This window comes from Mesocricetus auratus, unplaced genomic scaffold (genome assembly GCF_017639785.1).
Source record: "Mesocricetus auratus isolate SY011 unplaced genomic scaffold, BCM_Maur_2.0 Super-Scaffold_100020, whole genome shotgun sequence".
Classification (NCBI taxonomy): Eukaryota; Metazoa; Chordata; class Mammalia; order Rodentia; family Cricetidae; genus Mesocricetus; species Mesocricetus auratus.
In genome coordinates, this window is record NW_024429201.1 from 378275 (window position 1) to 389460 (window position 11186).

Genomic DNA, 11186 nt, shown 5'->3' on the forward strand with positions numbered 1-11186 from the left:
CTTTAAGTTTCATTCAGTTTTCCTCTGAAATGAATGTGTATTGTGTTTGGGAAGCATCTTAACTCTAGAGTTCACCTTTAAAACTTATACTCACCTCACTGATTTGATTTCCATCTGTGCCACCTTGACTCTTTAGAGTCTCCTGAAGCTCTTGACTCAGCCCTTGCTTGCTCTATGACTGAGTGTTCAGGACATCTTTTGGCCTCTCTGGTTCTTGCACTGGCTACAGGTTCCATGACTATGGCCTCACCTGAGGTACATCCCATGCCATTCACCTCCCGTACTCAATGATTCTTCTGCAGTGTTTGCATTGTTCCACTTTATCCCCACATTACCATAGACAATTCCCAATTTTCTGGTTTGCTCTCAGCTCTTTCATAATCTTCATGTGACTCGTCTTATTCTCTACTTCTGATTGTGGGTAGGCTCTGCCCTTACTCCTCTGCACTGGAAACAAGCAAGCTAGGCAAAGTCTTATACTTCACTGCCAGTGAGTAACACAGAGCAGGAATTCTTCAGGGTGTACATACAGAACTAAGCACCAAAGCCACAATCACAAAATCCACCTCATTATTATGGTAGTCTATTTTTTTGTAGAAATTTCTTGCCAAAACAAATGATGAATTCTACTTCAAATGCAATCTGCATTCCTATATTTCCATTTGTCTTATGTCCTTCTGCCAAAAATGTCTTGTCCCAGCCTGGTGGTGGCGGCACAGTCCTTTAATCCCAGCACTTGGGAGGCAGATACAGGTGGATCTCTGTGAGTTTGAGGCCAGCCTGATCAAAGAGCGAGTTCCAGGACAGCCAGAGCTGTTACATAGAGAAGCTCTGTCTTGAAAAACCAAAAAACCAACCAACCAACCAAACAACAAACAAAAAAGTCTTGTCCCTATTCTATTTCTATCTACCCAAATCATATTTACTTATTTATGTATATGAATTTTCTGCCTACATGTATGTCTATGTGCCACTGGCATGCCTACTGCCCACAGAGTCCTGAAGAGGACATGGAACTGAGTTCCAGGTGGTTGTGAGCCACCATGTGGGTGCTGGGAGCTGAACTTAGGTCCTCTATTAGAGAAGCAAATGTTCATAACTGCTGAGCCAGCTCTCCAGCTCCCAACACATTCTTTAAAGCCAACTGCAAACGACAGCCTGTCCAGGGTTCCTTTTTCATGTCCTTCAGTGGATGTCTCATCTCTCACTTCACCGGGACAAATACCATTCTTGCACATATTATAGATATGCCACATTCGTTAGTGCTGTCTTCCATCCCTAGAGTAGAAGCTGTTCTTTTTTTTCCTCCCGAGGCAGAGTTTCTCTGTATTGTTTTGGAGCCTGTCTTAGAACTCGATTTGTAGACCAGGCTGCCTCTGCCTCCCAAGTGCTGGGATTAAAGGGGTGTGCCACCAACGCCCAGCTCTAGAAGCTGTTCTTTCTCATGCTTCTGTTGCTTTTAGGATTCAGCACAGTGCTTTTCCCCAGACAGATGGTGCCGGTTTTCTTCTGAAATGGATGTGTATTGTGTTTGGGGCAGAGCAGCACAGTTGAAGCTGTGGTCTGGTCTGCTAAGCTCCCTGCTTCCAGAACAGCTGTCCCCCTGGGCAGAGCCTTCTTTCAGCAATGACAGAGTGCAAGAGGTTAAATCACACCAAACACACTCTTTAACAGCGCTGTTTGTAGCACATCTGTAAACACAACAAGTAAGTCATATGGTCAGGTCTAAAAGTCAATGGGGCAGGAAGGTACACACTGCTTTTATGGGAGGCCCTGACAGCCACATGAAAAAAGAATGTGGTTACAGAAAGCATGAAGAGTTGGTGTCAATAATTCTGGGAACTACAGATTATCACAACGACCCAGTGTCAGTTCAGAGGACATTTTTTTCTAGTAGTAAGTGTTCCTCTCATTCATCTTCAGTGCTAGCACTCAGGAAGCTGCTTGGTGGCGTTCGGACAGAGGGAGAAAAACAAAGCAACAGCATCATTCATTCTTCCTCGCTCAAAAAGCTTTGGTTGTACTCATGCTCTCCCCCTTGCCCACCCCCATCTACAGCTCAAATATTTCTAGGGGCGGAGAGGACACACAAGAAGGGAAGTTTTAACATCTCCTCAAACTTCATCATGGTTGAATCCAACTCAATGAAACAAAGTTAATGTCACACTGTAGAACAGAGTATTTGTGCCTGCAAGAAAAGAACACATTTTCCTGATACATGATTGAGGTGTTTCTTAACCACAATAACCTAGTGATAAGAAGTTATCTTTATTCAATGTGACTTCTAGGGCCTAAGGGTACTATCCCAATTGTGCTCAGGGATAAACCAGTTTCTGGGGTCTTGCTATCTCGGCTACCCAAGGCCTACAAGTAATTGCTGCTCTTAGGGGCATGGAGACCCTCAGAGCTCTTCTCATAGCTGTTCATTTTGAAGTACAAAACACGCAGTCCTTGATTTTTTCAAACTGACTCTGAGGCCACACTGCAATATTTAATGGGTACGCAGGTGCTGGGAACTCAAGTCACTTGTCGTTTTTAATATATATTAAATCCACACGATAGCTTTCTACTTCAGTTTTTCCCCCACTATCTATTTATAGATAAACAAACCAAAGGTCACTCCAGGAATTTCAATCAAGGCCTGTTTGATCGCAACAACCCCATATTTTTTTCCGTCTTAACCATCTTAGCTGCACCAATGAAAACTCAAATATCAACATTATCTTTAAGTCAATGTATGGTTCTGGGGAAATGGCCCATCAGATAAGGAGTGTGTGTGCAAACACCAGGGCCAGGGTTCAGATCCTCAGCACCTACGTAAGAGCCAGGCAAGTGTAATCCTAGTTCTGAGAAGGTGGACACGGGGATTTGTGGGGCAAGCTAACTAGCTGAACTCGCAAAATCAGTGAGCTCTGGGTTCTGTAAGAGAGCGTGTCTCAGGAAATGAAGTGGAGAGTGGTTGAGAAAGACATCTGATGACATCCTCTGAACTATGCACACAGACAGACACACACACAAAATTCATTTAATTACACTTCTTACGTTATTTAAATTTCAGTGCATTTTGGAAAATATTTACCCCATAGTTCATATTTTTAACTTACAGAAAACAAATTTACAGCTTTTAAGCTGTGTGTGTTTTAAATAACTGCTAACTCCATTAAACCCAAGAACATCCATATTTTATTTTATTTCTATGTAAGTCATTGTATTTTGGCTCCAGTTAACATATACTGTGTGTATAGTGTTCTTTACTACCAGAAATATAGAAGCATTATCCTCACTTGGAGGCTTGTTTAAGAAAAATGTTGCTTTTATATCTGAGAACTGACTTGAGCTCACTTAATTAGCATAAGACTTGCTCCAGCATGCCCTTACAGAGAGCCAGAACCTCCACATTGTTACCTGTGACCCATGTGATTTGGATATCTGAAATAACACCTTATGAAATCAGTAAGATTTGCTCTCATTGTGTAGGATATAAATACACTAATATTTCTTTATTTTTCCAGTCAATGCTTTGTAAATAAATTTCCCTTTATTCACAAGGACTAGAGAATGTCAAAGACTGTGTTCCCTGCACTTTTGTTTTCCAAATAACAGGGAAGAAGGAGAGGGAGGAAAAGAGGGAGACAGGTCACGGAGAGAATAACTTTATGTCGTTGTCTCTGGGAAGAGAAGAGATTAAAAATAACTTCAGTTTTCAGCGTTGGCACCCTCTTCCTTGACACTCCTGTACCCCATGAGTGAAGTGGGGGAAGGAGTCAATGTCCAGAATGAAATGCGTAAGGACAGATGAGGCCCATGTGATGCTATAGAGGCCAGAGTAGCAGAAACAAGGGATGCTGGAGGCTGGGATGCTGGTACCAGCTGTTGGACTGTGCGCTTCTGCTGGTAGTAAGTCTCAGTGAATATGGAACTTTACTATCCGGTCCCTGACAACAACTCGGCAGGACTGCCATACTTACAAACCAAACAGTCCCTGTTGGCACTCTGACCAGGACTGGTGCCAATCTGGACCAGGTCTCACTTGGTCATTCTCACAAGTTCTCACTTGTGGCCAAGTGTAACTTGTACACAATAAATAATCCTCCTGCTGTCTCTGCTAACCAATTGTAACTTGTACACAATAAATAATCCTCCTGCTGTCTCCACTGAAGAATGAAAAATACTAAAAAATAATTTCAGAAAAACTCATTTATAGACTTTAATTTCTAATAAACATTCCAATTTTTTGTAATTAGAGTAACAGTAAAATATCAACAATTTCCATAAAGCAAAAGTGTGTGTGTGTGTGTGTGTGTGTGTATGTGCTGTGTATGTCTCTGTGTGTTGTGTGTGTCTGTGTGGGTATTGTGTGTATGTGTGTGTATGATACGTGTGTATTGTGCATGCGTGTATGTCTGTGTGTGTATGCAAGTGTGTATGATGTGTGTGCATGTGTGTGTATATGTGTGTATGTGTGTATGATGTGTGTATGTATGTGTATGATGTGTGTGCATGATATGTGTGTATTTGTGTGTGTGTTATGTACGCTATTGTATGTTGTCTGAGTTCCTTTTCAGTTGCCCTGAGACTGGGTGACAGGTGTTTTTAGTTTTATTTCTTCTTGCTGTGATAAAATACGCAGACAAAAACAACTTAAAGGAGATAGGTTGTATTTGGCTCATAATTTCACTAGTTCACTATTGTGGGGGAAATCAAGGCAGCAGGCACTTGGGGCAGCTAGTCCTGTCCACAGTTAAGAGCAGAGACAGAACAAATGCAGTCATGCTTACTGGGCTTACTTTCTCTCCTCTGACATAGTTCAGGATCCCCTGCCTAGGGAATGGTACTACCCACAGTTGACATGTCTTACCACCTCAGCTAACTTAATCAAGATATCACCCTTAGCCTGACATGGTGGTGCACATCTTTAAACCTAGGCCTTGGGGAACAGTGGCAAGAGGATCTACATTGAGAATTCCCAGTCAGTCAAGACAACACTGTAAGACCCTATCTAAAAAGGAAAGATAACCCCCAACATACTTGCCCACAGGATAATCTAATCTAGACAACGCTCACTGGGACTCTTTTTCCCAAGGGCTTTTAGACTGTGTCAAAGCTGCACCAGTGAGACTGTTCTGTGGGTAGAGTGCTTATATGTAGGCCTAATAACCTGAGTTTAGTCACTGGATCCCAAAAGGTAGCGGGAGAGAACTGACCCTCCGGAGTTGTCCTTTGACGCCACATGCTGTGGCACAAACCAGAAGCAAGCTTGCTCTCATGCACCCCCCGCCTCTTCACACACACAAACAAATGACACTTAAAATTAGGTTGTGTCAAGTTGACAAAACCAACAATTTATGAAGAGGAGTGATTTACTTCTTACTGTCACAGAGGTTCAATAGTTCAAGCAGTAGGGCTAAGAGCTGGACAGGGCATCCTTGTCTATTAAAATAGGCAGAGAGTGTCATGCAGCAAGGCAAGTACTCGTGAGAGAGAAAAACCAGGTCAGAGTCACTGTTATTAGGAGACTAGTCCTGTGGTAGCGGACCTGCTCCCTGTAGAATAGCTTTTGTCTCGTCGCTTTTTATCATTTTTATTTTATGTGTATGGTAATTTTTCCTGTGTGGATGTCTGTGTACCTGTGTGACTGGTGACCACAGGTAGGCCAGAAGAGGGTGTCAACTCCCCTGGAACTGAAGATACAGAAGGCTGTGAGCCACCCATGTAGGTGCTGCGAATCAAATCTCTGGAAAAGCAGCTAGTGCTCTTAACTCCTGAACTATCTCTCTAGCTTCACTAGACTAGGCTTGTATTAAAAGTCCCACTTTGTAATACTGTAACCATCCTGGCAGGAATGGGGAGATTCTAAAGAGATACTTTCTCAAGAGTCTAACCAGAATGTCTGTAAACTGGCTGGACCGTATACTGATCTACAGAGAAATGGGTCAGGGTTTAATGCTGACAAAATCCCAGGCTCTACCACTTAATAGTAAATTGTTTTACAACTGGGTAAATTATTTAATCCCTGTATCCTTGGTTTTCTCCTTTCAAAGCCTCTGAAGGAAAATGACTGTGGGGTTATTCTGAGGACAAATAGAACATTTCTAACATTTCCAGTTTGTTCCATGGTATTTAAAACAAAAGAGCAATTCCTGCTATTTGGAAGAAGTAGTTAATTTTCTGTTCATGAGGTTTAAAAAAGACTGTAATGTGCCTAAAGATGGTACATCCTGAGCATCCATTTGCTCTTCAAACAATAAAGAGTGGTAGCTACGAGCTTACAAGTGTGCTGCCCTTATCTCCCAAGTGGAACACGAAGGGTAGAGCCATGTGCAGCCATCTGACCAAGAACTCCAGTCAAACTCCTTCTCCATTCTCACTTCCCTCAACCTCCCTGTGAAGGGCTGAATTGTGTCTCTCCACCCACCCAGATTCTCATGGAAAAATCCTAATCCCCTGTTCCTTTATTTGGAAATGGAGTCATTGCAGGAGTAAGATGAGGTCATTGGGTTCTAATCCAGAAAGGTTGGTGTCTGGTGTCTGTATAGAAAGAGGGAAGTTTGGACACAGAACAGATAACAGCGATACGCCGGGCTGGCTGCATACTTTCTTGTGGCGTAATGACGTGGATGCACTGTGGTGTGTGAGCTGTGAGCCTTCTGAACCACATCCTTCCAGCGCTTTGCATTTCAACTGCTGCACCAAGGCCAGCACCGTGGTGAAGCATTGCCTGGGCCAACATTCCCAGGAGCAACTTCCAACTAAGTTCCTAGGAACAGATTTTTGTCTGCCTTTGGCAGCAGTATCCAAACTGAAGTAGCAAGCATGTCTTGACTGAAGACATGTCACACTGGGAGATGACCCCTGACCAGAACCTTCCATGTAGGAGATTTCAGCAAGACCAGCAGTATGCCCCACTGGATGGATTTGACTATTTTCAAACAATGCTGATCACTCACTGTGCATTCTAGAGAAACCACAGTCTTGGACCCTCAGAATCAGACTGTAGCCATCTTCACCTGGAACACCAACCGTGCCAGCTGATGGTGGTGGGAAAAGTGTGTACACAGCAATTACTGCTATGTGAGTTCTGACCCAGTGTCAGGCAGAATTCCTCTAAGAATCTGGGTCTCCAAAGATGTCTAGGACTTTGTTCTTCTCCTGTTCAAGATCTTTGAATGCCTTGTGATTTGAGTCCCTGTCTCTGACCTTCAGACCTAAATTTAAAGGTCTCCAGTGATTTAGCCATTCCTGCCTAGATAATCTCCCCTTTGTAATGCCAACTGATCTGTGACCTGAGTGATTGCTACAAACTACCTTCATTGCAACACGTGGATTACGCTGGATAGGTCAGTATAGGCCTAGCAGGGCAAGAAATTTGGGAATCATCTTAGACAGTCTTCAGTTCAGTTGTCTTTCTGCTTTAAAATCCACTTTAGATTTAAGACGAGTAGTTTGTAACTGGAAAGAGGAAATTTTGCTCCCTCTGTCCAAGAGACATTTGGATGACACCTAGTTTGTATGGGCCAGAGGTGCTTCTCCAATGGAAGGACACAGAATCCCTGCAGTAGATATGAACACAGTTGTCTGCACTCGTAGAACTGTGAGCAGCTGCTCATGTACAAATGAAGGACTCTCTGAGGCTTTTTGAGCAGCCCTGAGACTTCAAGTGACTGACTCACCAAGACAAGAACAGAAGGGATGGATAAGAAAACTCCCTGAACAAAGAACGATCCAACCCAAGCTGTCAGAATTGTCAGGATTGGGAAACCCTGTCTTAAAGCATGAAGACAATTATAATTGTTCTATGAAATTGTAGTATCCAATCTGATACATAAATGTGCAAGCATAACTGGCAGAATTTGAAAGGTGAGTAGGAGAAGAGGAAGGATCAATGCACTAATGAATGGGAGGTAGATTTACAGTCAAAGCTTATGAATAATAGTAAAACTGTCATAAACTAGGATGAGGAGGGAGAGAGGAAGGGATATAGGGACAATAGGAGGCAATAGCTAGTGCTTGAAATCCACAAACAAATGATACTTTAAGTTATTTCATTTGAAATTATGGTACTAATCCCTTAAGAGAACTAAAACTTCAAAAAAGCCTCAAAGACATTAATCAAGGAATTAAGTCTCAGAAAAAGAATAAAGTGTATAGCTTTTAATAAAGTGTAAGAACACATTTTGTTAAAAATAAGGCTTAAAGGTTAACCTGGGTGACTTATTCATAGTAACTCATGGTATAGTAAGAGTACTTACAATATAATATTGTACATAGTATAAGAGTGATAATATTTTACAAAGCACACAGTAGTCTAAGAGATTTTGTCTTCCCGATACCAAATATTAACTATTTACATTACAATAATGTAACTAGTGTTTACCTATCTGTAGAAAATACTTGAGACAAATCAACTTAAAAAGCAGAAAGGTAAGCAGGCAGTGGTGGCGCACGCCTTTGATCCCAGCACTCAGGAGGCAGAAGCAGGAGGAGGTCTGTGAGTTCGAGGCCAGCCTGGTCTACAGAGTGAGTTCCAGGACAGCCAGGGCTACACAGAGAAATCCTGTCTCAAACAAACAAATAAGCAAAAAGCAGAAAGGCTTCTCTCAGCTCACAGTTTAGAAGTTTCAGTCCATGATTAGTTGGGCCCCCACGGCCCCTGGGTCTATGGCAGACAGAATTTGTGGTAGAAACGAATGGTCAAAGAAGCTGCTTAGTTCCTGGTGGTGTGAAACAAAGATAGAACACACCCCCAGGAACCTAAGCTTGCTCATTAGACTCCATATTCCAAATTTCCTACTGCATCACAGGTTGAAAGACAAGCCTTCCATACACAAGTCTTTAAGGACACTTACCCAAACCATAGCAACCAGTTTTTAAAATGTATCCCACATACTGTCATTTGTAGTGACCCCAAATTGTATCACATTTTGGATGATGTGGGTTACTAGTAGAAATAAAATGAAGCTGGGTGTTAGTGGCGAATACCTTTAATCCCAGCACTCAAGAGGCAGAGGCAGGCGGATCTCAGTGAGTTCGAGGCCAGCTTGGTCTACAGAGCGAGTTCCAGGACAGCCTCCAAGACAATACAGAGAAACCCTGTCTCGAAACCCCCCCCAAAAAAAGAAAAAGAAAAAAAAAAGAAAATGAAAAAATTATATGATTCAAATGATTAGTTAAAAGGCTCAAGATCAATGTTCTGGTTTTCATTTTAACTTTTCAACATGCCTATTATGACTAAGTGAAAACGGGTTCTTTGTTCTGATTTTGTATTTTATTACAATTTTAAATTTAGTGCTGCTTTCTTTGGCATTTAGACCCCTACTATGATGATGGTGATACAAGAGGAACACAAAGATGTTTCCCCTCGGGGTTGCCTCCTGAGGGCATGCCAGAGTTGAACAGAAGACTGGTACACTTCTGGATAAAATCTGATGATCAGATCAAAAGGCACACCTGATGGAAAAAATCTCGCAAACCAAAGACTAGTATTTTGTAGTTCCCTTCACTGTGGGAGTATGTGAAAGTGCATCGGACCATGTTGAAACCTAATTTGGTCTATGAAAGTGGCTTTTGCCAATAATCATCAACCACAGTGCTGGTGGCAGAGGTTCTCATCCTATAAACCAGATGTGTCCCCTCACCCTCTGGGAACACCAGTGATAGATTGCTTCTCTCACCCCATGCCCGTATATCGCAGCCCACCATTGGGGCTGCAAGGAGAACTGGTAAGAGCCCAGGAATCTGGATGCAGCATCTCTGCCTCTTACTGTAATATGTTGGGCAAATCACCTGATCTGTCTGAGCCTCCACTTTCCTTATCCATAAAGCAGACACCAAACATTGCTGCAGGATTGTCTCTGAGCCTAAAGAAACTACATCAGTTTCTGTGAGGGGCATTGGACAAAGTATTACCTGGTGATATTTTAACTGACATCAGGTTTAGCACTTCTTTGTGTCCCATTTGTCCCTCCAAGTAATCCTAGTAATACTACTGCCTGGGACTGCCCACGACACTAAGGACACCTGACAAACTGACCCTGTACTAACAGTTGTCATGGAAATGAGCTTTTACCATGTGTACAAATTTCTTCAGTGTAATCATGGAGGAGGTGGACTAGGAGTTTTTAAAAATTGGCTTCTGGCCGGGCGTTGGTGGCGCACGCCTCTAATCCCAGCACTCGGGAGGCAGAGGCAGGCGGATCTCTGTGAGTTCGAGACCAGCCTGGACTACCAAGCGAGTTCCAGGACAGCCTCCAAAAAACCAAAAAAAAAAAAAAAATTGGCTTCTAGAGCCATGTGCTGGTACATGCCTTTAATCCTATCATTTGGTAGATCTCTGTGAGTTTGAGACCAGCCTAGTTCTGAATCAGTGAGAACTATATGAATCCTTTTCTCAAACACACACACACACACACACACACACACACACACACACACACACACACAAGAGAGAGAGAGAGAGAGAGAGAGAGAGAGAGAGAGAGAGAGAGAGAGAGAGAGAGAGAGAGAAGAATTCTTGTTAAGAACAATACAAAATTACCTACCAATCCAGGACTGACTCTGTGTTTATAACGCTGCTGCTGCTGCTCTGAGTATCTGGGCAGTGAGGCAGAGTGTCTTTTTTAGTGTTAAAGTTTACAGCATGATTGCAGCTACTCAACTCTCTAAGCGCTATTTGTCTTACCCTTTCCTTCTTAGAAAATGATGTTGCAGAACCACAAAGGAATCAAGAAGTATACAAATCCATAGAGGAAACTCGGGTTGATCATGAAGACCTATCACACAAACCTGAAATGTGAAACAAATTCTAACCTTTACTCTTTAAAAGTCCATGCTATGGAAGAATGAAAGGGGGGGAGAAAAAGCCTGAGAGACTTTTTATATTGGACATACTAAAGCAACATAAAATGAATGGCAATATGTGAACCTGAACTGAAAAAAAATTATAAAGTGATCTGGAGATAAAGAAATTTGAGTATAGACTACATGAAATTTCTAACTCTCCAGGTATAAAACTGCTAGCTTAATTATTTAGCAAAATTGTTTATTCTTGGGTGATATCAACTGATAATTCAGAAAGAAATTAGGACTGAAGTGTTGCTATGGCTTGAATGTGTTCTCCAGATTTATGTATTGGAACTTGATCCTTAAACCTATATGTTATTTGTTAAGAGAAGCTTTTTCTTTGAGAG